This window comes from Lepidothrix coronata, unplaced genomic scaffold (genome assembly GCF_001604755.1).
Source record: "Lepidothrix coronata isolate B3197 unplaced genomic scaffold, Lepidothrix_coronata-1.0 Scaffold7, whole genome shotgun sequence".
Classification (NCBI taxonomy): domain Eukaryota; kingdom Metazoa; phylum Chordata; class Aves; order Passeriformes; family Pipridae; genus Lepidothrix; species Lepidothrix coronata.
The window spans coordinates 11331567-11355555 of NW_016690187.1; the positions used below are offsets into that span (position 1 = coordinate 11331567).

Genomic DNA, 23989 nt, shown 5'->3' on the forward strand with positions numbered 1-23989 from the left:
AATGCATCAACGCTGATTCTGCTTTGATGGAAGTTTAGTGGAAGTTTAACTATTGCTTGTAAAAGGAGGAAGGTTATACCAAAAAGATTTATGTGTTAAGTATGTATCTGTATGATACAGATTTACTCACACCATTTTGAGTATACTTTAAAAGACTGCCCCTTATTTCCCAGGGCATTGTCTTGTTTTTAGTCTCTCCATAATTAGTTTCTATTTATGGAGCAGACCAAGGTAAGTAGTTTTCACATGTAAGAGTTTTTGTCCTTTAGCTTTATGCAAATATTAATGCTTTTTAAAGGACTACAGGAGGCATATAGACTCTTATTTTTTTCTTTATGATTAATACCAGTCATTTGTTTTTTGTTTTCATTTGTAAGTGCTTCAAACTCAGCCACAGAAAGGAAAAATGGGCTTATATGAAGATTAAAAGAATTGTAATCCTCATTTTTTTAGTCACCTACGTCACAATAATGGGTCTGTAATATGAAAGTTCTATTTTACAAAAGTGCTATTATCAGGGCTTATTCCGTTTTTCATCTTGGAAAATATTTCATTTCCAACTTAAGTTTCTAAGTTCCCTTATATTATAAACATTTCTGTGTCTCAAGAGAGATAGCTTTTGACTAAATAAAATTCTTTCAGGCAGTTATGCTACTGAAATTTTAATAAAATAATATGTTGAATTAAAAAAAAAGAAGTGATAAGTATTACTATTACTATCACCCTAATAACAAAGTTGGGTGTTTAAATGCATGTTCCTGTGAACTGTATTCTGTGTGCTAGTATTCTTAAATATTCTATTCTGTATAAATTCAGTATCATTTAAAAGATCTTTGTAGCACAAATAAAAAGTAACTATTCCCTTTTAGTGTGATGCTAATAATGAAGTGGTAAATGCATAAACCAAAGGCATGTAGGTATTCTAGATATCATTAGTGTAGAAATTAAAGGCACCATGAACACTGACATACTTATATTTAAAGTGTGAGCCCTTTTATAGAGTTACAGAAACCTCCCATTCTTGACCTTTGAATGACCTCACCACACTGCCTTAAAGATTAGATAATAGCAGAAATATCCTTTGTTTATAGTATCCCATAGAACACATAGAAAGATGCTTTGTTTATAGTGGCTTTTGTATTTGTGCTATGCAAAATTTCTCAAAAAGTTATTTTCAGCCTTTATATTGTATCTTCCATTTTGAATTGTAAGAGAGGAGGGCTTTCTTAGGTTTTCTTTTCCTGTTAAACTCTTACATTTAGTGTAAAGATTCAAATCCAAATCTTTAATCATTAACAGGCCAAAGAACTGTTGAAGAATAAAAAAAGTCAGTCAACACAGTTTAATGAAGGCTATATAATCCAATTAAATCATATGATTGCGTGCACTTATACTGTTGTATTAGCTATAAAGATCTAAGCCAGTCTATAAATCATACAGTTATGTAGGTACTTACCATTTTAAGAGCAGCATCAAGTGGAATTGGTGGAAAATCCCCAAGGCATACTCAATAATTGATTAAAATGGTGAGCCATTACGGTGTTATTTTGAAATGCACCATCTGAAATCAGAAGGAATTTACTGACAGTTTTATATTTTGTTGAAAGAAAGATTGTTCAGACATATATTAACCAAAAAATCTGTGTCTGTTGCCTTCTACAGAGTATAAGGAGAGTGATTCATTTTGAAATGTCTTTCAGCTGGGTAACTAGGTAACTTACACTGTGCTACATGAAAGAGCTTGGATTTCATTTTGTGAAGCTGGATTCCAGTGCAATGAGTGAAGGAAACAGATGGAATAAGAGGAGGACAGATGGGTATAAAAAAATTACAGCCACTGTTTTCAGTACCTGTGCATTAACTGTTGTAAATCAATTTATTTTCATTTACTGAAACAGGAAAGATTATTAAGGCAAAGCGTTACAAACCACTCTATGTTGAAAGCATCTGTTTGTAGCAGTTAGTAAGAGTTCTGGATGAGTGACATCTGAGAATAAAGTTTTCTGTGGGCAAGAACGTTATCTCAGGTCTAGTCATTTCATTCTGTTAGGGAGATTTAAATCTCTCTCTTTCAGTGGGGGAAGGTTAGTTGGTTAGCAGTTGCTGTGTTGGACAGCTGTAAAATTTTCCTTGTAGACAAGAGTTGGGCTGAAGTGATGTAGCGAGTGCTAAGGGGCTGCTCTACCATGAAGGCTTCAAGCAGCCTGGGAAGGAGCTGAACCTGTAGAACTCAAAGTAAAGGCTGTGAGTGCAGGAGGCTACTTTCTCTCTCCTGCAGCAGCTTTGAATTGCAAGACATGAATGGTGGGTTAGAAAATCAAAACAGTATTGCTATATATATACACACCAGTAGTCCTTATTTGCTGCATGGCACAGCTGCTCTGTCACATACTTGACCTTGACTTAATTTGATCACCCCTGTGGTTAAATAGGAAGTTCAACTGTGAGCCAAATAATTTCTTACTACCCCTCACCCCACCAGTTCCTGCTAGCTTGTTGCTGATACTGTTGAATTTTTATATGAGCCCCTGTCCATTAGAAATTGGATGGTGTTCATCAAGAGAATTTACACTCATTTTAGAATGTCTTGCAATTAGTGGACTTGCAAAATTGTAGAATGCAAATAGAAATCACCCTTGTATTAAGAATATTTGAGAAATGAAGAAACACAGATCAGAATACATAACTGCTCTCTTTCTTGTTGAATTTATATCAGGAAATTTTATGCCTAGAGGTACTGCATGAATTGCCACTGTATTTTGGTGCAGCAAAGGCAAAATTATGAAAAGGTCTGTAAATTTACTACCTTGGAATTGATTTTTTTTGTTAGATTTTATCACTCTTCCTTTTAAATTTTTCTCTGAATAGTATGAATTAAAAATCCACAGTTTTCTTGATTTTCTTTTTTTTTTTCCTGAATAATTTTCTAATTAAAAAAAATTTAGGGGTTAGACTGACTACTTTTATAATAAATCAAATATGGTGTTATGTTGTCATATGTAAAAAGATTGGTTAGACTTTATCTCTCAATCTATTAAATGCAATTTAGAGCACAATGTGGCAAACAGAAGTTTTTACCTTTGTTAGGTGTTTGGAGATTACCTCCCCAATACTATCTCATTCAAGGTGATCACTGTAGTTATTGTCAGTGCTAGAGGCTGGGTTACAGTCTTCAGCCATCAACAAATCCTGTTCAAAATGCACCATCTTCTCCTCCTACCTTTAAGGAAATCTCTGTTGGATGGGGATGTAGCCTATAAATCAGGCAAATAGTTGAGGAGGGGTGTGACGGAATAAATAGGAAGCAAAATGGTTTGCCTTGGTTTCATAACTGAAGTGGAAGAGATTTCATTGATCCATTTCCTTCAGCTAGGAAATATTGGCAGTCTGAATCCATCTGCAGAATGGCTCTATTTATGCAGATGCAAATATACTAGTTTTTAATTACAATTTTTGAGTTGTAGAAACATAAACACAGTTGTCATTATTTGTTTTCACTGGGACTTCTTACAAAATTCTGTCTGCCCACAGTAACTGAGCTGCTTCTGCTCCCCCACCAATCACTCCTTTTCCAGTCTGAGTTTGGAATAAAAGAAATGTGAGGTAGTTCCTTTAAGCAGGTAGGAGATAAACTGTAAACTACACAGCATTCTTAAGCCATTGATCTGAAAGAGACCATTTAAAATCTTGAACAAGGTCAAAAGAGTGAGAAACTATTTCTGATTTTTATAGTTTAAAGTAATTAAGGTAATGGAAAGTAATTATAACTTAATAATTTTAAAAGCATAAAATTGATTTAGAAATTAAACTGAGATTGGAATTTACTATTTGCTGCTATAATTCTTTGGAAAACAAACAACCTTGCAACACACAAAGTAGTGACTCTTAAATCCCTATTAAATGTAATAGTCACTAATAAGTCTGCCCTAATAGATGACCCTTCAGCCCATTGAAATCTTGCAGCATGTAGTGTCAGGAGCATTTTGGATACTAGTAGGGAAGAGCAGTCTAACTATATGTTAGACTCGAAGAGACCAGGGAAAGGGAAAAGGCCATGCTGCTGTCAATACTTCTCAGCAGTAAGTTTAAGTGATGTGCAATTTCATTTATATATTTGATTTGTATTCAGCGCAGGCTGAGATTGCCCTTTCTCAAACTGTCTGATCGTTTTTAATTCCTTGGAGGAATGCTTTTAGAAAAGACAGCAATCTTGTATGATGCTCTTGCTGATGACTAAATTTGGGGCTTCTTGCCCTGATGTGTAGAGACAAATTATGTGTATGCACTGCAGAGAAGAGGGCTCTTGGTTAAAGATATTCTGGCAGACCTCAGCTGTTACACGCTGAAGGCTGGTTACTCAAGGACTGAGGCTAATCTAAGTTGCAGCAAAGAGGAAAAACTCTCTAAAGTAGTCAGAGCTCAAGTGCTGGTCTTGTTTTTACCCACTACAAAAGCTGGTAGGCTAGTTTAAGTGTTTCCTTGAGCTGTCATCCCTGTAGGTCTGGTTATACTGTTCTTAGAGTGGGAGTCCATAGGCATTAGCTTATTAGGGTAACGTAAGATGACTGTGAAAGAGCTGTGGGGCATACATGTCAAAAGAAAGGTCATGATCTTCTTAAAAGTACAAATGGGAATAAATGCTCAGTGTATTTGCTGCTTTTGAAGCATCTGTCAAGAGTTGAGTGTCCAGCAAGATTCCCATATAGGAAATTACTCTTACCAAAGAGTTGTTTCTTCCTGTATTTTTGTCAGACATCCGATCATTTACAAATGAGTTGAGTATCATCAAATCTGCCAGTTGAAACAAATGAATTCTGTTCTCCATGCAATATATATGAATTAGTCTAATGGACTAGTTAGTAAGTTCAACCAAACACCAGATTCCGTTCTGTATATAAAATTAGAATCTTACACTTAAACTGTCATTATCAAATTTTCAGATAATGAAAAACCTTTCAAATAAATTACTTCAGTCTGGTTCTGCTTTGCTGTCTCACTGTTAAGTAGTAGATTAAAAATGAAACTTAAATCTCAGTGTATTTGGTGGTTGTTAATACTATTTCTGTTGTATCTTTGGGATTCTTGCTTACTACTCTTACTTACTTATTCCAGAATACTTTAAAAAATAAAAAGACCCCTGGCAAGCACTTCTTCTCCTGACACTGGTTCTTCTTGTTGAAATTATTGGAATTGCAACCTCTTCTGTGTGAGGGGAAAGATGGAGGTATAAAGGCTTGAGGCAAGTTTTAAAATTTTTAAGCCACAGCTAAAGCCAGTTTAGATCACTTGGCATGGGCTTGACTGAACACAGGGACAAGCTGAGAGGAGATGGTTTGGATGTACAATGAAAAATAAACACAGAATATGATGAAGAAAAGTGTAAATTAAGATATAAAGAAACTTAGACTGTAGAGAGAACAGTGATTATTATACGTAGCATAGCAAAAAACAAAGGAGCACGAAGCAAAAAAATCTCCAAAAATCAGAGACAGTGCAAGTGTAAAAGGATTGGGACTAAAAAGAGGAAGGTTTTTTGAAGAAAACACCTGTCTGACATCTTTTGTTCCAGACTGATTCTGTAATCCTCCACACCTTTTTTTTTGTTCAGTGTTTTTTTTTTTTTTTAATTTCTCAATAAATAGTCACATAAAAATTGCAGTGATTAATCAAGAAACATGGAATGTCAAGTGTTTTGGGTGAAGAGGGAAAAGTAGGTGCAGTATTCAAAATGATTTCAAGAACATTGAAAAAGAAATAGGATGGGGAGGGAGTCTGAGGATACTTTTTTTAATATTTAGCTCTAACAATCAAGTGTTAATAATTTTGAGTGGTAGAAACAAGAGTCAAAGCACCTTCTTGTCTGTATATGGTTATTATAGGATCACCTGTGAATGAGATAATTTTTAAAATATCCAATTCTGAACTTCTGACAATACTTTCTTCTCCCTCTTGACAACCATATTAGCAGTATAATAGGTTATGTTGGTTTTCCTTTTAAAATTTCTATATATATAAACTCTCTTACAAGTACAAAATACTGGGTACATACACAAATAAGAAGATGTTAAGGAGACAAGCTTGTGTGAGGAAGCTGATATTCTGATGATGAATGTTCTGCAGAATGGCTATCATGATATATCTCCTCCTACTTAGCAATAGGAGAGGGATGTATTACTAAATAACTCATCAGAACGATGACGATCATGTTTAAGGCACATTCATTTTCCACATCCCTTTTTTCCCCCCAGACATCCAGCTTGCTAAAGAATTTATTTCAGCAAAGGATGATGTCTGGTGTATGACTCGTTTTATACCAGCTGACTTTCACAGATGACCTTGTTTGTATGACCTTATTCCTTTGACTCCATCCAAAAGGAAAGGTGCAGGATCATACGCCATTGTATGCCCTTGCATTGGAAAGTAGGCCAAGGCTTGATTTTTGCCATGCATTTAATCAAGCAGAGTAGTTGAGTAAGCTTCAGCACTAACATTTTTAAGCAAACAAAAACCAGTTATGACTGCTATCGTAATTACTGTACTTCAAGCTAATGACTGATGAACTATTGATGAAGAACTAGAAACCACTGGCTGTGCCTAAACTTATACTTTTTAGAATTAATTGTGGTGGTGTTTTTACTTTCTGTAGCTGGTTCTGTAAACCTAGAATTGAATCTCAAGTTTTGGTTTATTCTGGTGGCATTTCCATTTGGAAATGTCATGTATTTCAGGAGAAATTTTATTCCTAGAAGATCTTGAATTGAAGCCCTTTTACGCAAATTTTTTCCTTGAAAAGCTGAATGGAATTCTAAATACACCCAATTCTAAACTTAAAACCTTTCTGAAACGTTTATGTTAAAATATGGACTCAGGGGAAAAACCCAACATTGTAAGTTAGTCTAAACTAATCTAATAGCATATTGGGTACGTGTTTGTCTGTATATGGCAATGTAAGGCTAATATATGCAACTATAAATATCCATTTCTTTTGTCATGACTGCTGTAGATTGTAAGTGGGGCATCTGTATGCTGCCTGAGATGAAGTGGTTGCTTCTTCAGTTAGTAGCAGCAGAATTTTGATCTCTTTTTTAAGTAGCTGTTCATTGCAAAGTTCATGCCACCCTCAAAAACTGGAGCTCTACTGTATTTAGATTAAATAATGACCAAGGTTTAGTCCTGCACCCTACAATTATTTGAATTATTTTTGCTTTGTGCTGAAGTCAGCAGAACTTATCACAGGTCAGGGACTCAGAACTGGCTTCTTGTGTTTGTTGAGCACTGTAATTCCATGCCAGCTTGACTTCTAATTATGTTCCTGACACTCACTAAGTTTCTGTCTGTTTTATGCACAGTGACAAAGGCCACATATATTTTAAACAGAGACTTATCAAAATATTTTACAGTCTCATTAAAACTTTTGGCCAGTCTGATCTACAATTTCATCTTTTTTTAATGCATTTCCAATTTCTCTATTTTGCCTACACATATGAAATTTAGAGGAGACGTTACTTTATAAAGTGTCTACTTTTGTTACAGCCATTTTACACTTATTTCATCATTATTGCATGAGATTTGTATTGAGAATATAATTTAGCTCTCTGCCTGCTCTGTGTTCAATCAAAACATGAATTCTCTGCTGTAGCACTTTTATAAAAAGAAAAAAAGGAAGCACTTAAACAGGATAAGGTTTGTTTTAGCGTGGTGTGCCAATTTGAAACATTATATTTGTGGATGCAGGTTGAATCCCCTACAGTTTTTCTTAAATAGCTGACGAGTATTTGGTTTATATGAAGGGCTTTAGGACTTTTGCTGCAGTTTATAACACAAAAGCTTCTGGCACCATTAAGACCCTTATTGTGCTGGCTGGAAGTCCCAAGGCAGAACAGGCAGGGAGTCAAAATTGCTGCAACACACATGAAATCTGGGCTGCTCTGACTTCAGTGGGAGTTTTGCCATAGATGACAGTGGGCCAAAGCTTTAATCCAGAAGTAGTCCTCCCTTGTTGATAATCCTAGTGTATGCCCTAGGGAAGCTTTTGCTTTGCTGTCACCCAGACTGTGTCTGTCTGTGCAGAGAAGATACAAGTCTCTTAGGGTGTCACACTATGCCTTTTACAAGCACAGCATTTCTGGGAAGGAAATCAGGACAGAGTAGAAATAAAACCCTAAATGTGGACACATGCTATCTTGTTCCTCATGTCCTGAGTCATTCCCAGGAACATGGATGAAGCCCTCTGAACTGAGCAAGATTAACTTCTTGAGACTGCAGTGGAGGGAGCCATCAGTGGCTACAGCCAGTGCATCTCCTAGTCCCTGCTTCAGCATTTGCAGATTATCATTTAGTGACATTTAGTTTGTGAAGCAACAGTATGTGCATTAATTCAGTCCTACTTAGCCCAGGCAGACTGAGTTTTCCATGTAAATATGACCTAGTGAGCTATTCTCAGAGACACTTCATAAATTTTTATGTTAAAAGACAACAGCAAATGGGAAGTGTTTGATACTTTTTTTGTTATGTGGAAGGTGTGTTGTGCAGAGTATCAGAATTTGCATTTAATCAATGCTGTTTGAAAGAAGAAATAGCCTCAAGTTGTGCCAGGGGAGGTTTAGGTTGGATATTAGGAAAGATTTCTTCACGGAAAGGGTTATCCAGCACTGGAACAGGCTGCCCAATGAAGTGGTTGAGTCACCATCCATGGAGGTTTTTAAAAGATGTGTAGACATGGCACTTAAGGACAAGGTGTAGTGGTGGACTTGGCAATGTTAGGTTAATGGTTGGACTTCATAATCTTAAAGTATTTTTATTTTCCTTTATGATTATATAAGAGGAAAAACAGGTAAAATTATCTCCTTGTCTTTTAGGAAAATATATTTTATTCTTTCTATCAGCTGAAACTGTTCCCATTAGAAATATTCTCAAGTTGTCTGTTTTACAACAAGTTCTATGCATCCAATCTAAAACATTTTGTTGCTTTGTGAAATTGAATCAGAGACTTTCAAAATTCAGAATCACTTAGAATTGTAAATAATACTCATTCTACTATCAAGTACAAATAAATCACTACTGCTTCACAGTGCTGGGAGTAAAAATAGTCTCTGTTAATAGCTGTGTTACTGTCTTAAGTCTTCAATTAAAAAAATTTACAAAGTAATTAAAAACAGTTTGGGGAGTTTTTTAAGAGTTAGTGTTTGCTGTCTGTCTTTATACATCTCAAATGTATAAAAAGAAATTGCTGTTGCTGCTTCTGTGGTACCAGAAATTAAATTCAGAAGTTGTTTACACAGCTAATAGTTCAGTCATTTCATATTGAAGGTGGAAACTTGGTATTTTTATCTGTAATGAACTGAGAAGGCTCGTTAACTTCAAAGCATTGCTACAGTAGCTTATACAATATGAAAAAGAATTTCTACATATAGCACAATACATGTATCCATTACACTCACACAAGCCTTGTGCTCATTTTACAGAAAAACAAAGTAAACAAGTAATGGTGCTATAATTAACTTCACAGAAAATTATCAGATTCATTCTGTTACTTCAATCTTCACAGGGCGTACTTCCTTTCTACAATAGATCATAGGTGGTGGCAACCCAAATAGCACTTGCTTGTTGGGTAGTCATAACTATTACAATGCACTACCATTTTTGGATCTGAATGTGAGAAACTCTGCTAGATATGCATTATTCTAGATTTATTTCTCAATCAGTCCCTTCAATCACTCTTGAATCTTTGAATCCTTACAACATTCAATTCCCTTCTAGAATTCAAATATTAATGAAGTAAATAAAATATTCTTGCATCACTCAGAACAACTAAGTGTGAGCAAATATAAAAGTTGTATTCTGGGACAACATTTCTGACACCTTTACAGCGTATTTTGGGAGCAGAAATTAACTGGTGCTTCTTTGCACTTCACAAGAAGTTCTGTTTGTGTTGTATCTTTTCTGTAGTTTGTAGAAAAGGCTGGTCTTTGAGAAGACATCCTTTTAGTTAATTCTAATACTTTCTTCATACCAATTCTGATGTCACATCTCTACTCTTTGAGCTATCTGCATCAATTTAATTTTTGTATGACAAAACACTATACGCATCTAGGCAGGTCTATAAATAAAAAGCAATAAGCTGACATCTTTCACCTGTATCAAACCTTTTTTTTTCTGGTATACTTGCTATTTAACTTCTGTCTCTATATCCATTACCCATCTGTATTTCCCATGTCCCTCTTCTCCTCTTCTGTCAATTGACAGAATTTTCAGCTGCAGATGAAGTGTTATACCTCTTCTACCTCTGTGCTGATGGGTTCACACAGACATTACAACCAATTTTTCTGCTATGGCATATAAAATAAACTGTCTACATCCACATACATTTGCTTTCACACATATAAAGTACTTCTTTCAAGCAATATGTCTACATCTGGGGGAAAGTTGTGGATCTCCCTAAAATCTGTCTCTGAAATCAAGATGAGGCTAAAAAACCAGACAACAACAATGGGCTGAGATCACTGCCAACTCAAAGCTCTCAATGATCTTATCAAGCCGCTTACTACATAGCAGTATCTAATACATTTTAGGAGTCCACGTTATATTTGTGCATCGAGATTGTCCTGTATTTCTAAGATTCAGATGGACATTCATGCAGACTTTTTTCAGGATTCAGCTACAGCCAGTCACCTGGGTGTGACTGGTCTACCAGGGTTGAAGACTGGTGTCTTAGCCTGACTGACAGCTGCCTGCCCATCAGCCATGGGAGCAAATTGCACTAATTGCTCTAGGACACTCAATAGGTTGCTTTTGTTTTTACTTCTACGGCATATTACTGTACCTTGTCCTTGTGGCTTGCTTATTATCCCTGCTGTTTAGTCCTGCTCTTACTCCTAGAGCACCCACTTGCAGTGCAATCCCTCTCTGGGTTTTGTTCACTTATCTTCTTTACAGGCAGTACTCATATTTCTCAAACTCTAGCATTCCATGATCCGTCCAGTTCTTGACTTAGAATCATTTTAACTAGATCTCTCATGTATTAAACAAAACGGCAAGTTGAGCAGTGACTTTGATGACAATTTCTGTATGAGCCTAAACTTAACACTTACTTCAGGCTATTGTCATAAAGTGGTCTGTCAATCCCTGTTAATGCTGTTTATGCATTCAGGTTTTATATAACTTTAGGTATTTTGGCCTTAAAAAATAGCCTGTAAGCCCGGTAACACCAAAAAGTTCAGTTCTAATTTACAACCAAAAGACATTAAGACTTCTTTGTAAACACTTTTGGTTGAAGGATCTGAAAACCTAAGAAAAATACCTTGTAAAATATTGTGAGATTTTTAACAGAATCACAAATTATGGAGATAATACAGTCTGTTACGCTAAAGAAGTGCCAGGATTTATAAATCCAAGTAAAATATTATGGAGAAATAGTGGAAGGGAGTACATAACTTCGGTGTCAGCAGAAATAGTTGAGGTATTTCAGTTTGAATTTTATTCTTGTGTAGCAAGATATATAAATGAAGCTGAGTCTCTGGGTTGTTTTAAAATTTAAACATCAACATTAAAAATAGATGTCATATGTGAGAGGATGGAGAAAAAGAAAACAAACAAATTCTCAACAGGAGGTAAATGTGTACATTAGGATTGTTTATAATTCATTTTAATAAGTTTGAAAACAAAGCAAACAGTTTGAAACAGAGCAAACTCTTTCTTTCTATTGAAAACCTGTACCTCTGTCTTACTCCAATGCAATTGCTTTTTTGCTTACTGAACTGATTCCTTAGTTTTTCCTCAAACTGCTTCCCAAGGATTATGGACAACAGCAGAATTCAACCTTCAATTTATATCTACCCTTTGAAAGAAATGAGTCTTATGCAGTCACATTATCTGTCTCTTTTTAACTCTTAATTGCATGCTTAAAAAATATTTAACCATTTTTTTCCTACTAAATTCAGACAAATTTGAAAGAATCGTAGATTTCCTAAAGATCCCACAGACACTTTGTGAAAACCATCAGCACAAGTAAAGGAGAGACCAAAATTACTTTCCCTGCTAAGGGAATGAAAAGAACGACTCAGTATTTAGAGGTTCTGTTAGATAGCAGCTGGTGGTCAGTTTTAATGTACATACTGAACACTGTAGTGGCACAAATGGAGAGAGCAGGGGCAGTGGGACAGATAAGGATGTTGCTTTTGAAGATATTTCTGTGATATTCCTATGAGGCACGGGAGCATGACCCATTATATCAGCATATCTCTGTGAATATTTGCCTTTCTTTTTAGTGGTTCAGTTATTATTTTACTTAACAAACTATCTTGAAGGTATTCAGAAACTTACCTTAAAGCACAATTTTAAATGCAAATAAATTTAGCAGGCTCTACTATGCATTATTCAGACTTCCCCCCTGAGCCCAGTCCCTGTGTGGGAAAAATGAACTGGAGGAACCGGGGAGAGAGTTCCTTAAAATACGAAAAAATGTACGTATGTTAAATTGGAGGGAAGAATAATTCAACTGCAATACCACTTTTTAATGGCAAACATTACTGTCCCTGTCTTCGATATCAGCTGAATTAATGGCTTTCTTCAATTTCACCAGTGCAGGCAATAACATAATGTATTGCAAAGCCTGACAGCATACAGTATATTGTATAGTATCAGTATGGTTACAGTGCTCAGGTTTATCCTTAGAAATGTATATCTGAAGGTTCTGATTTCAGATTTATCTGTGATATTAAGATCTCATGGGCACTACCACACAAGCTTGTAATGTGTAGAACTGAAACGTGAGATCATAATCTAAACAAAGAGAAAATAAAAAACACCACTCAAGAAAGAAGATAAAACCTTAGTTTAGGGCCTTCTTTTGCTTTTATACTTCAGTACTTTGGTGAATAAGTTTTTTGTGTGTGTGAGATCTAGCATTTATTGTAGGCTTGTTATGTGTAACAGCATGTTGGAGTACTAATTGTTATTCATATTAGGTTTTTCACTTCCTATTTTTCAGAAGCTGTTTCAATGCCAAATAGTAGCAATCATCTGTCAGATAATAGATAGGAATCTGGGAATGTAATCAAATGTCGCTATAGTACATGCACTTAAATACTAATTAAATGACACCAACTCTGAGATCATAATCTGAGTGGTTATAACTAGACTCAATTCATGAACTGATCTTATCCATATAAGATTCTTTTCATTCCTAATTCTTGTCTTGCATAAAAATAACTAAGAAGCTCTCATTCAATGAGAATTTCTTCTTAAAGTTCTTAAAACATAAAACAGAGTCTTTTGACAGATTTGATCTTTCACTGTTGGAATGCTATTCCAAACTGTTCTTGTGTTAGTTTGCAAAAGCGTTTAATTAGTTTTATGAGAATTTTTGTAATAAGTGTATGTTAGATGTGAGACAGGAAACAAGGCTATATTTACACTTCCCAGAACTTCTCATTATCATTGTAAGAGTTTTCATTCAGTTGCTAGGAGCTTAGCCAAACTTTTAAAATATTTGGGCTAAAATGTGGGTTTGTATTATGATGCAGACTTCAATTATGTGAGAGCACACTATTCTTCTCCAACTCTTTCCCTGCCTGCCTCATTCAGGTCACAAGATGGATAGTACTCATTTAATAGGCAGTTTACAAACGGCATTTATAAATGCACTTCATTCAGTTTGTGGCCCCCTGGCCCACTGCAGCATTCAAATATTTCTCTGAATATGACACGATTGATTTCCTCAAAGAGTGATGGGCTCCACTGAAACTACAAACATTACTGTCTCCATTTTATAATACTCTTGTGAAATGAGTGTTCGTTATTATTTCTGTTTTACAGTGGGGTACAATGGCACAGTAATATATCCTCAAAAGCAGTTTGGATGACTAATGCGAAATAATTGTTACCTTATTTCTCAAAGAACACAATTTTTAATATTTGTCTAGAGCTGTAGTTTTTAAAACTGGCAAGTCAATTCACTTCACTTGTACCTATGAATTCTTAAACCTTCTGCAAACCAAAGCCTTTGTGTGTCACACTGAGTGCTCAGAATGCACAGCAGTTTTGACTGAAGCAATATGCCTCGGTTCATGCAGGAATCAGTGGCAGAACTAAGAAGGAAATTCAGTTCTCCGCTCTAATTTCTTAAGCATAAGAACTAGGCCTCCTTTCATTTCTATAGCAAAGGAAAGTGGGATTACAAACATCAAGGCCATTCTCTACACAGCTGGCTTTCATCCTCCAAACCTCATCTTTTCTGTGCACTGCAGTGACAAGATTTTTCTTTTAAATTAAAAAAATGCTGATGCTTGATATTTGACAGATAAGTAGGAGTTAGCAAGACATATGTTATGTTTTATCTTCCCTCTTATGCCCATAGAAAAAGTCATCTTATTTAAGTAATATGGAAGTCTTTCAAGAACAAACTTCATTCTTTAGTTTAGCTTAAACCCCCCATTGCCATTTTTACCCCAGTCACTTGCAAAACACACATGCTTAGGATCTGTGTGATGCAGCCCATGCCATTGTTTGTTTTAAATTTATATCAGTATTTCAGGTCCACACTGAGATATGCTGGAATGACCTAATGACATATTCCAGAATTCTTCTCTGGCAGTACCTTCAACAGTTTACTAAAAATGTGATTTGATGATAGAAGCTGGAAGTTGACCTTCCCCCCCCATTCTTTTGTGAGCAGCCTGCTTTTGAAAATATGGAGCCAAAAGCTTCTCTTACAAGGTGGTAAGGTGGGCAAGCCCCTGCTCTGGGGCTAGAAGTCAGGATATAGGGCCTCTGGTGCTGAGGCTGGTTTAATCACTCATGACCACGTGATCCTGCCTTAATGTAGTAAAAGACAGCTCCCATCTGTATTGGTTGAAATACATGCTGGCATAGGCGTATTAATTCGGGAAAACAGTATTTCTGGAGAGTTATTTTTAACCTGGATCAGTTCATGACATGGTTTAAAGCAGAATTTCACAAACGGTTACACTGCTTCAAAGGAAAAGTGGGAACCTCTTAAGCCAGCTTTTCACTGAAGTCCATTGATTGTGGAATTAGGAGTTAAGTATTGCAGTATGACACCTAACTAACATCCTAAATCTTGTCTGTTTGTGCACTTAGTTACAAAGACTGTCAGTTCAGGTCAGGATTAACATGTTGTCTTATCCAAACCCACTTAGATGGAATCTGCGTTTATGGCAGCAAAACTGAGTTATCTTGCTCACCTTTTATGTATAAAATGGAAAAGGATGGAGATCAGGCGTTGAATAAATTCCCAGGCAGAATGCTGCTGCTGTCGGATTTTTTTTTCCAACAGAACAGTGTAGGGACTGTCCATTTCCAAATGTACATTAAGGGACATGAAACCAGATACACAAGATATGACATTAACCTAAATTAAGCTCCAGGAAAATGAGTGTCAAGGACAGAATGGAGAATCCCCACTGTCATTGGGATGATATGGATATGTAGTCAATTGTGATCCAACTGAAAAGAAATCTGATTCACAAGATGAAAGTGAGAAAATTAGTTTCGTGTGTGTTTTTGATAATGTACATCTAATTCATCTTTGAAGGTGTCCCACAAGACTCAGGAATAAGGCTGCACCCTACACTTCATTATGAACTGTAATACCATAGGGAGGCATGACCATGGTCATGAACACAACATTCAATACTCTGCGAGTAAATTGAGCACTATCTCCTTAGAACATGGCATTTTGATATTAATAGGTGGGCACAGTGGAAATACTTCATAGTATTATCTTTTTTCTAGAAAATAAATAATTCTTTTGGGGAAGATGAGTGGCTAATTTGTTTTGTTCATTTGTGTCTTATATGGCCTTTGCAATCTTCTAGGCTAGATTCATGCATCTCTAGGGCACCAGAAAAATGGAATATATTAAATAAGTACAAAGGTTGTTCTACACATTAAATATCAGTAGGAAGTAGACATTGGAGAAACTGCATGTGTTAAGCAGAATGAACAGTTTTCCCTTATTTTTTAAATGGCAGAGTTAGATTCTGTAGTTTATTAAAACTAAATGAAAAAAAAAATCAGCAAATCAAACTGCACTCTGAAGCAACTATTTTACTAACATTGTCTTTCAGTCTATCATTCAAAATTTATTCAAACCTTAGTCAGTTTTCATATGGATATAACCATACCCTTCCTAAATAATAGAATGGTTTGGGTTGAAAGGGGCCTTAAAGTTCCTCTGGTTTCAACACCCTCTCTATATATGTAGACTAAAAAAATCAAAAGTAAGCCTTCTTGCACTTTTAGATATACTCATAACTGAAGGTGAAAAAGAGGGAGAACTGTAATTACTCTTTCTCAGTAACAACTTCCATGAAACTGCCTCAAGACTCTAATGAAATGATTTTGTCCTGCTGAGCAGCTGTCAGTAAGAATGTTCTAAATTAATATTAACTATCTTTCAGTAAATGTTGTCAACATCTGAATAAGAATTTTTATTTTCTGTATAATATTTTAATAAGAAATATTTGTCAAGAAGTAATCCTTCATCAATATGTTTGGAATTATTCAGTAGAAAGCTGAAAGGAAAAATAAATCATTTAGACAAAGTAGTGTTGCAAGGTGACACACAATTATAGATCTGGAGCAGTGTCAGCCAGTTAAATATTATTAATTTTTGTAAACTTCATGGAAGCTTCCTTTAATATTCAGGAAAGAAGACTGCAAAATTGAAAACATATAACTGGTTGCAAAATTATGCTGTATTTTGATAACCCAAGGAAAAGTAATTCTGTCTTGTAAGATTAAAATCCCAAATTGTCTGAGGTTCATAATAAAATATAATTCTTCTTTCTTCCAGTGAAGCATGCACATGAATTCTGTGTGTATTCTTTGCCAGCAATTAGAAGTGAGCTTGGTAGAATTTTCTTTCTATAATCAGTGTCACTTATCTACATCTCTGTGGCAGTGCTATTGCAGGCTTACTAAAAGGTTTTTGAAGAACTGCTGACAGATTTAGATTGTCCTGATGAACCTATCCTGGCAACACAGAGAAAAACACACCTCAAGGAGGTTCAATTCACTGGACCACTAGAACTTATTTCAAAAGTAGCAGTTTTCACACCTAACTCCTATATTTCTAAAGGGAACTGTATATAGGAACAAAGAATCGTGGGGTAGGCATTCAGTGTTTAGTACTTTATCTCCACTGCCTGATGACAGGCAGTGGCCAGCAAATGCACCTGAAGGCGGCTAAGCTAGCAGGCTGTCAGGTACCCATAGTGTATAATGTATTTGGAAAGGAGATGCAAATTCTGACATTCTGTGACCAAACAGCTATATTTGTGCTAGAAGTCCATTATAGTTATTTTTATTTTAGTTTAAAGGGTAAGCATATTAAAGTACTTTAAATTTTTTCTTAATCTTACACAGGCACTCATTAAAGCTTTTTCTTGCTTAAATAGTGAAAGTAATGTCCCTCTTCATAGCATCTCAGAAATTAATTTCAGGATTCATTAGCATTCCCAGTGTCTTAAAAACTGTGGGACGAACACTAAACCCAACGATGCCACAATCTAGACTGAATTCACTGTGGAGTTCTAGCTGTTGCACCTTGCTATGTCTTGGGAACTAACACCAAAGTTCAGTTATAAAACCCTGTGTTAAACAAGAAGATTCCTTGATGAGGTTGTAAAATTTTTGAATTTTCAGGAAATGCAGCAAAATGCTTGGAATTGTTTATAATATAGCTGGCAGCATGTAGTTTCTTAATGGGGGCTAGCCCAGTGACATGAAATGTATTACACTTCCATGTGGGAGTGTTACGTGTGATACTGTCTGTGGATTCATCCAAGACAACGCATAAAAAAGAGAAAATCTCATCTAACAAGGAAGGAAAAAGACTCTCAATTGTCTACATGCAATATACCTCTGAAGAGATAATAAATAGCCAGTGCACAGATTTCCAGTTTGGAAAAAAGCATTAACCTTTCAGAGACTTGTCAGGAGTGATGGTCCTAGAATAATTATCCATAATATCAAGGGAGAGATAATGGCTAGAAAATATGTAAAATGTGTAAAATTAATACAAAAACCTCTCAAAAGTTTTTGACAAGAGAAAAAAAATCCAACCCCTCCCTCCTGATATTTTTTCTGATTAAAATATATCCTAATTACTGTATTTTTCTATTATTCTGAATCCGTCTTGAGCTTCAAATGCTTTTTTATTCTAAACCACTCTTCCCACTGCATCATTCCCACTTTGTAAACGAGCATCACTAGCACAAAGATCAAAGCACACTGGTAAGAGAATGTAAGCAGCAATTCTACAAGAAAATATGACATCTTTCTTGGAAAGGAAGATATGGCTAAGCTATCTTAATATCCACAAGAGGAAATGGAGCAAAATTTTTAAAATTTATTTTTCAGTTGTACTATTTTCTAGAGTTGTTTCCCAAAGAGTCAAATTCTGAAGGATTTCTTTAGGATCCAGTGGAACTATTAATTGTAGCATTCATTGAATATTGAATTAGATCATTGCTACTATTAATAATGTTACTGCCTTTGAGTTCAGATGAGATTAACCATGGGCGGGTGAGTCAGTATAAAATTTATCCCTCTGCAGAAAGGCCTTTGTGAGTTTGTGTGTCACTTTGATCTTATTTCAGTTCTGATTCTTAATGCTGTAGTCCTGAGCAGTAATTTGATGTGTGTTGCTGGCAAGCTGGGTGCAGTTGGGCAAATATTTTACCTCTCTCAAATTGATATGGGAGCTCTGCAATGCTACTGCCTTTCAACAATGGCATGCCTCTTGTATTTATTACATATCTCTCCATAGCTGGTGTTTCCCTTAAAGTCCCAGCTGCTAAATCAGAGTCTCAAAAATTTTTTAGGTCCTAATGATTACTGAAAGAAGTCTGAAAAAAATGAGCAAATGTATACCAACTCTCAAAAATCTGAAATAAAATAAAACCAGAAAAACAAAGTGAAAAGGCTTTAAGTTCTTGGCATGAGAGGGTAATCTCTATATACACTTGGAGGTGAGTTATGTGAAATTTCTGGGGCTATAGAAGAGGTATGTGATATGTGCACTTTCATTTTTTATATTTCCCTTTTCCTCTCCCGCTTCCTAGTAAAACCCTAGCAGTTTTAGAGTCACCCTGTTTCATGCTGTTTGCTTTTTATGAATGCTCTAGCAAATAAACTTTACAGGAGTGTTCACAGAAGAATACAATTTGAGTTTATATTGGAGAAAAGGGTATTTGGAGAACTCATACTGGTTATAAGAACAATGTTCAGGTAAATGCTAAACAAAGTCTAATACATGGCTTATTTAGTTTCACAGAGTAAATTTTGAATAATAAACATTCATAATGGGATTGCGCTACAAAAGAGGAACTGTTTGCAGAAATTATTCAGCAAATAGTTGTAATGAATAATAAATATGAGAAAATTGTGATCCACTCATAGGCATTTCATTAGTAAGTTAAAAAGGCAAAAAATTCTCAAGTAAATTATGAATGGCAAGTAAATTATTAATCATTTCCACAGATTTACTGTTGCGAGATCATGTGCTGACTTTGAAACTCAGAGTAGGAATGTGATTTCTTCTCACTTGTTTTGTGTTATTTTAACATGACATGTTCTGAGTTCAAAAGGCAGATGCTGCTGACGAGAGTTATAACCCCTAGTAAATTATAAATCCCAAGCACCATATTGCTCTAGAGGCATTTATCCATATGTAAAGTCATTTATCTAATAGACATAAAAGGGCATATTTTTCTTCAAGCATATAAAAATGCTGGTTGACTTTGCTGGACTATTTACATATCTGAAGGTAAGGAAACCCCCAAGTGTTTGCTGGATCCTAGGTTGGTTTGCAGATAGGTAGTTGGGGCAGACTACCTTGCCACAGCTAGTGAATGAGAAGAACATGGCCCAAGTTCTTATTTTTGAAGTGCCACATAGCATAAGGTATCACCTTCTGGTAATAACAGCTGCATGTTTCACTGGGCTTTACAACAGGGGTTTACAGCTCCCATTTTCACAGAATCACAATAGCTGAGGTTGGAAGGGACCTCTGGAAGTCAACTGGTCCAACCTGCCTGCTCCAGCAGGGCCTCCTAGAGCTGTTTGCCCCCAACTATGTCCAGATGGATTTTGGCTATCTCCAAGGATGGAAGTTCTACTTCAAATGCAGTAGGGCTTTCATGCCACAGGGGTAAATGCTGCTGCTGGATTACCATGCTGGTGAGAGGGATTCTTTGTGGATCCCTAACCATTATAAGTGGTTATATCCTACTTACATGCTACAGAGTAAATATGGTTGTATTTATTGGTTGAAGACCATCGCAGGGAAAACAGAACTTCTGTATTATAAGGAAATTTCTTTAGGCTTTCTTGGCTTTACTTAGTTATCTGTAAATGCAATGAGTACATATCTGTGGTGTAATGATTTCTCATTGTTTATAAAGTTTTTGTGAGAAATCATTCTGGAAATTAGGAAGATATGTATTAGTACTTATTACACCAAACCACACTTTTAAGCAGAAGAGTAGAAGAATTTTGTTAGTTAAGTCATACACAATGAATGTAGGTTCATTGAGACAGAAATCCCATGTACCTGATTATAATTTTCCTTTATCTTGCATAGCATTCTGAATAGGATACTGGTTCCAAAATAGAAATAAAAATGCTGTTTTTTCCATGGCAATGTTTATCAGCAGAAATTATTTCCAAAATGTCTTACTAGAGTAAACTGTCCAGGAATTGGAGTTTTACAAAAATAAATAAATAGTAAAATTGCATTCCTTGGGAAATTTACAGGACTTATAGTTTGTGCATGAGTCCATATATTTGTCTGTGATTGTCAATAACTGACAGACTTTTGTGGTTTTCTCACATTTTTATATCCAGTAAAGCCAAAATGCAGTTTTGAGAGGATATTTCTTCCCACATGTCACAAGGACATATGCTGGTTTTATAAATTACTATATTACTTTCAGACCCCAGTTTGTATACCACTGAGAGTAAAATGTGTTATTAACCATACATCTATATCACACATTTAGTGAGAATGATAAATGATAGTTTACCACATGTCCTTGAGAACTCCTTTTTTTCTCAAATTCCAGAAGCATTTATTCCATTCGAGTACCTGAAAAGCTTTTTCGAAAGGTTTCTTTTCTTATGCTTTTTATATCTTCCTATTTTTAAGATACAAATACTTCAGATTTCTAGATTAATGTGTTCCATGTCTAAGCTTTGGTTTTCATGTCTCTAAGTGTTTAAAAAGGAAAAAACAGTATTACTTAAGATGTTATTGTGCATTCTTACTGCTGTTATGCCAGTGGATGTTATGTTAGGGCTGGATGAGTTTGGTATTTAGTAAGAAGGATGCATGGTGTTATTAGCAAATTATAATTCCATCCTCGAAAAACTGTTCAGTTATTTTTCATCTCTCAACAGGCTGATCAAAATTCCTTTTCTCTAGAGGAAAATCTTGTGCATGAACACCTAGTACATGTAATAATGTTCATTACAAGACCGGGTTCTGCAATATACACTGAATGAGTGAACAGGTAACTGTAAACTCTTTGCTTTCAAACATGTGTGGCCAGAAAAAGAAAAAAAAAGGAGCTTCAATTTAATGTATTTATTCCTGGAGCCACTGCAGTGTTAGTGAGCATGAGATGCAATCACCTCTTTTGACTGCAACAAAGAATGAGAGAAAACCTTTTCAGCTCTGGGTAACAGAAACTGATGTCTAGAGTGCCTGGCAAGTTTTCTTTTCCTATCTGCTAATTCCCAAATGCTCATCTTTTTACTGTTGAACTGTAAAGTTCCTACACTGGACAGAGAGAAGGTGGATGAAATTTACACCTTCTCTGCCTCAGTCCCCAAATACATCTGTTGGTGGTTTTTCAGAAAATCTTAAGATAACATCTTGAATCTCCACCAGTGACCTCGGCAGTTAGAGAACTTTCAGTTTATCTTTTGAGACAGTCATCCTTGCTTCTGAATAAATTGAACAGTTTACCCACCTTTGTGGATAATAGTAAGCATTATTTAACACCAGGAGTAACACAGTTTCCAATATGGAAGACCAAAATGCCAAGTTATATTGAATTGTAAAGTTATGGAAAAACTTTGTTCTGGATATTGATAATTACCTATGTTTCCATTATTATAAATCTGTACATAAGACCCTAATAGCATTTATTTGCCAAGTGAAATGGTGATGCCACTCCCAATGCTATTTAGCCATTGTAACCAATGAAAATGTAATAATGGATGATGATTTTAAGTATGAAAAAGAGTTTCCAGTGGCATAATTCAAATCTAGCCTGATGGACAACATGAGAAATCAATGAAGAACTTATTTCATTTGGGAAATATTATAGGCTGGGCATTTTTAATTGCAATACTGTGACAAGTTATTCTGTGATATGCTTGATAAACTCTGTGAAGAGATGGCAAATGGAACACCTGCATGATTTGGACTGGGCTAGTTTCTATGTTTTAGCCTTCAGCAAGTTGCCGGCTGAGGGGTAAATTGCTACAAGAAAATCAGGGAAAATTCCTTTTGAGAGGATGGTTCTCTTTGCTTCCCCTGGAGATGTGCTTTTGAATTCTCCTGCAATTTTATTGAAATTGTTCAGTTCTCTACATAATGGCTTGATTTTGACAAATCAGCAAATTCTCATTAAAAAAATACTTCTGGTGCTCTTTCTTCTTTCTTTGATGCACTTTTATGGGACAGCACGGCTGAGGTGTTCTGCAGTGCTGCATTCCACTACCTCTGCTGTAAGCAGGAGTAAATATATAGGTGGTAGTTATTTTCATCAGTGCACACCTGACAAGACTTTTTTTTAAACAATTATCAGAAATATAGATACTGACTATATACTGAAAATATAAAATTGTCAGCCAGCCAAGGTGTCAATTGGATGAATAAGATATGGGGATATATTTGACATATTTTCAAGGTTCCATTAACAGCAAAATGCTGTGACTGGACTTCATTGGATATTATATTTAGTGTTATGGCTATGTTCTTACATATTTAATCTGATAATTTAATAACATCTTCTGATGTTATTATGTTCCTGTGTGTGTTCTTGTGAACATTTTTTATTCTAACATAATTTCCAGTCTAGCTCTTCATGTTCACGAATGACTGCATTAGATTCCTGCTGTTCAGACTCTGAGAACAGCCAGAGAAGGAATTGTCTCAATACCTAGCCCTTAACTCCAAACCATGTAAACAGGACGAGACAGGATGAAAGTTTAGTTATCCTTTGTAAATAGTTTTGCAATGCAGACGTGATCTCAAAAGGTTAGTGTTGTAAGTTCTCACCGTTGCATCTCTCTACTTTAATTTAAGGCATTTCCATTGGGATGCAACAGTCAACTTTTCTCATTTGATATTTACTTTATTTCCTCTGTGATTTAAACCTGCCCACATTTCAATTTCCTTGCCTCTTTAGAAAATTCAGTGATGGCTTTTTCCCTTCCACTAAAATATCCTATTTCTAGGATTTTTATTTTTTTCTCTTGTCTAAGTTGACAAGTTTTTAGTGAACTTCTTGGAAGTTTCATTGCTTCTTCAGTCCTTAAAAGTCTCCTTAAAGTTTAAATGTAGGACTTGTTGCAGTTCTTGTGTGCAGAAAGATTAATCAATGCTGAGATTATATTCTCTGTTAACTTCCAGATTTCTCTTTTAATGCATATCTGGAGAAAGTTAGATAAATGAGAGACATTAGAGCCGAAGTAAATAATACAGTAGCAGCAAAATAACTTAATATTATGTATAGGCTTCTTTTGTATAGGAAGGTCATGCTACAGTGTTACTTTTGCAGCTTGCTCTAAGAGACTGAGCTATTCTAAGATTCATATGAAACTGTTAAAATAACATTGCTAATCAAAAAGTGTCTTCTGAATACTCTGCTTTCTTAAACAGAGCTACATGCACTGATTGTGGTTTAAAATTTGTTGTTGACTTCAGGGTTGGTGCATTGCAGCTGCTGAGAGT

At 35.5% G+C, this 23989-nt stretch overlaps 1 protein-coding gene across 1 annotated transcript in view; it reads right to left on the reverse strand.

Moving 5' to 3' along the window:
- B3GALT1 (beta-1,3-galactosyltransferase 1) overlaps nt 1–23989 on the reverse strand; it is a 184956-nt gene that overhangs the window by 54994 nt on the left and 105973 nt on the right. The window contains exon 3 of the mRNA XM_017838520.1: nt 1457–1561. The gene's annotated coding sequence lies outside the window, so the exon portion shown is untranslated. The remainder of the gene's footprint in view (nt 1–1456; nt 1562–23989) is intronic.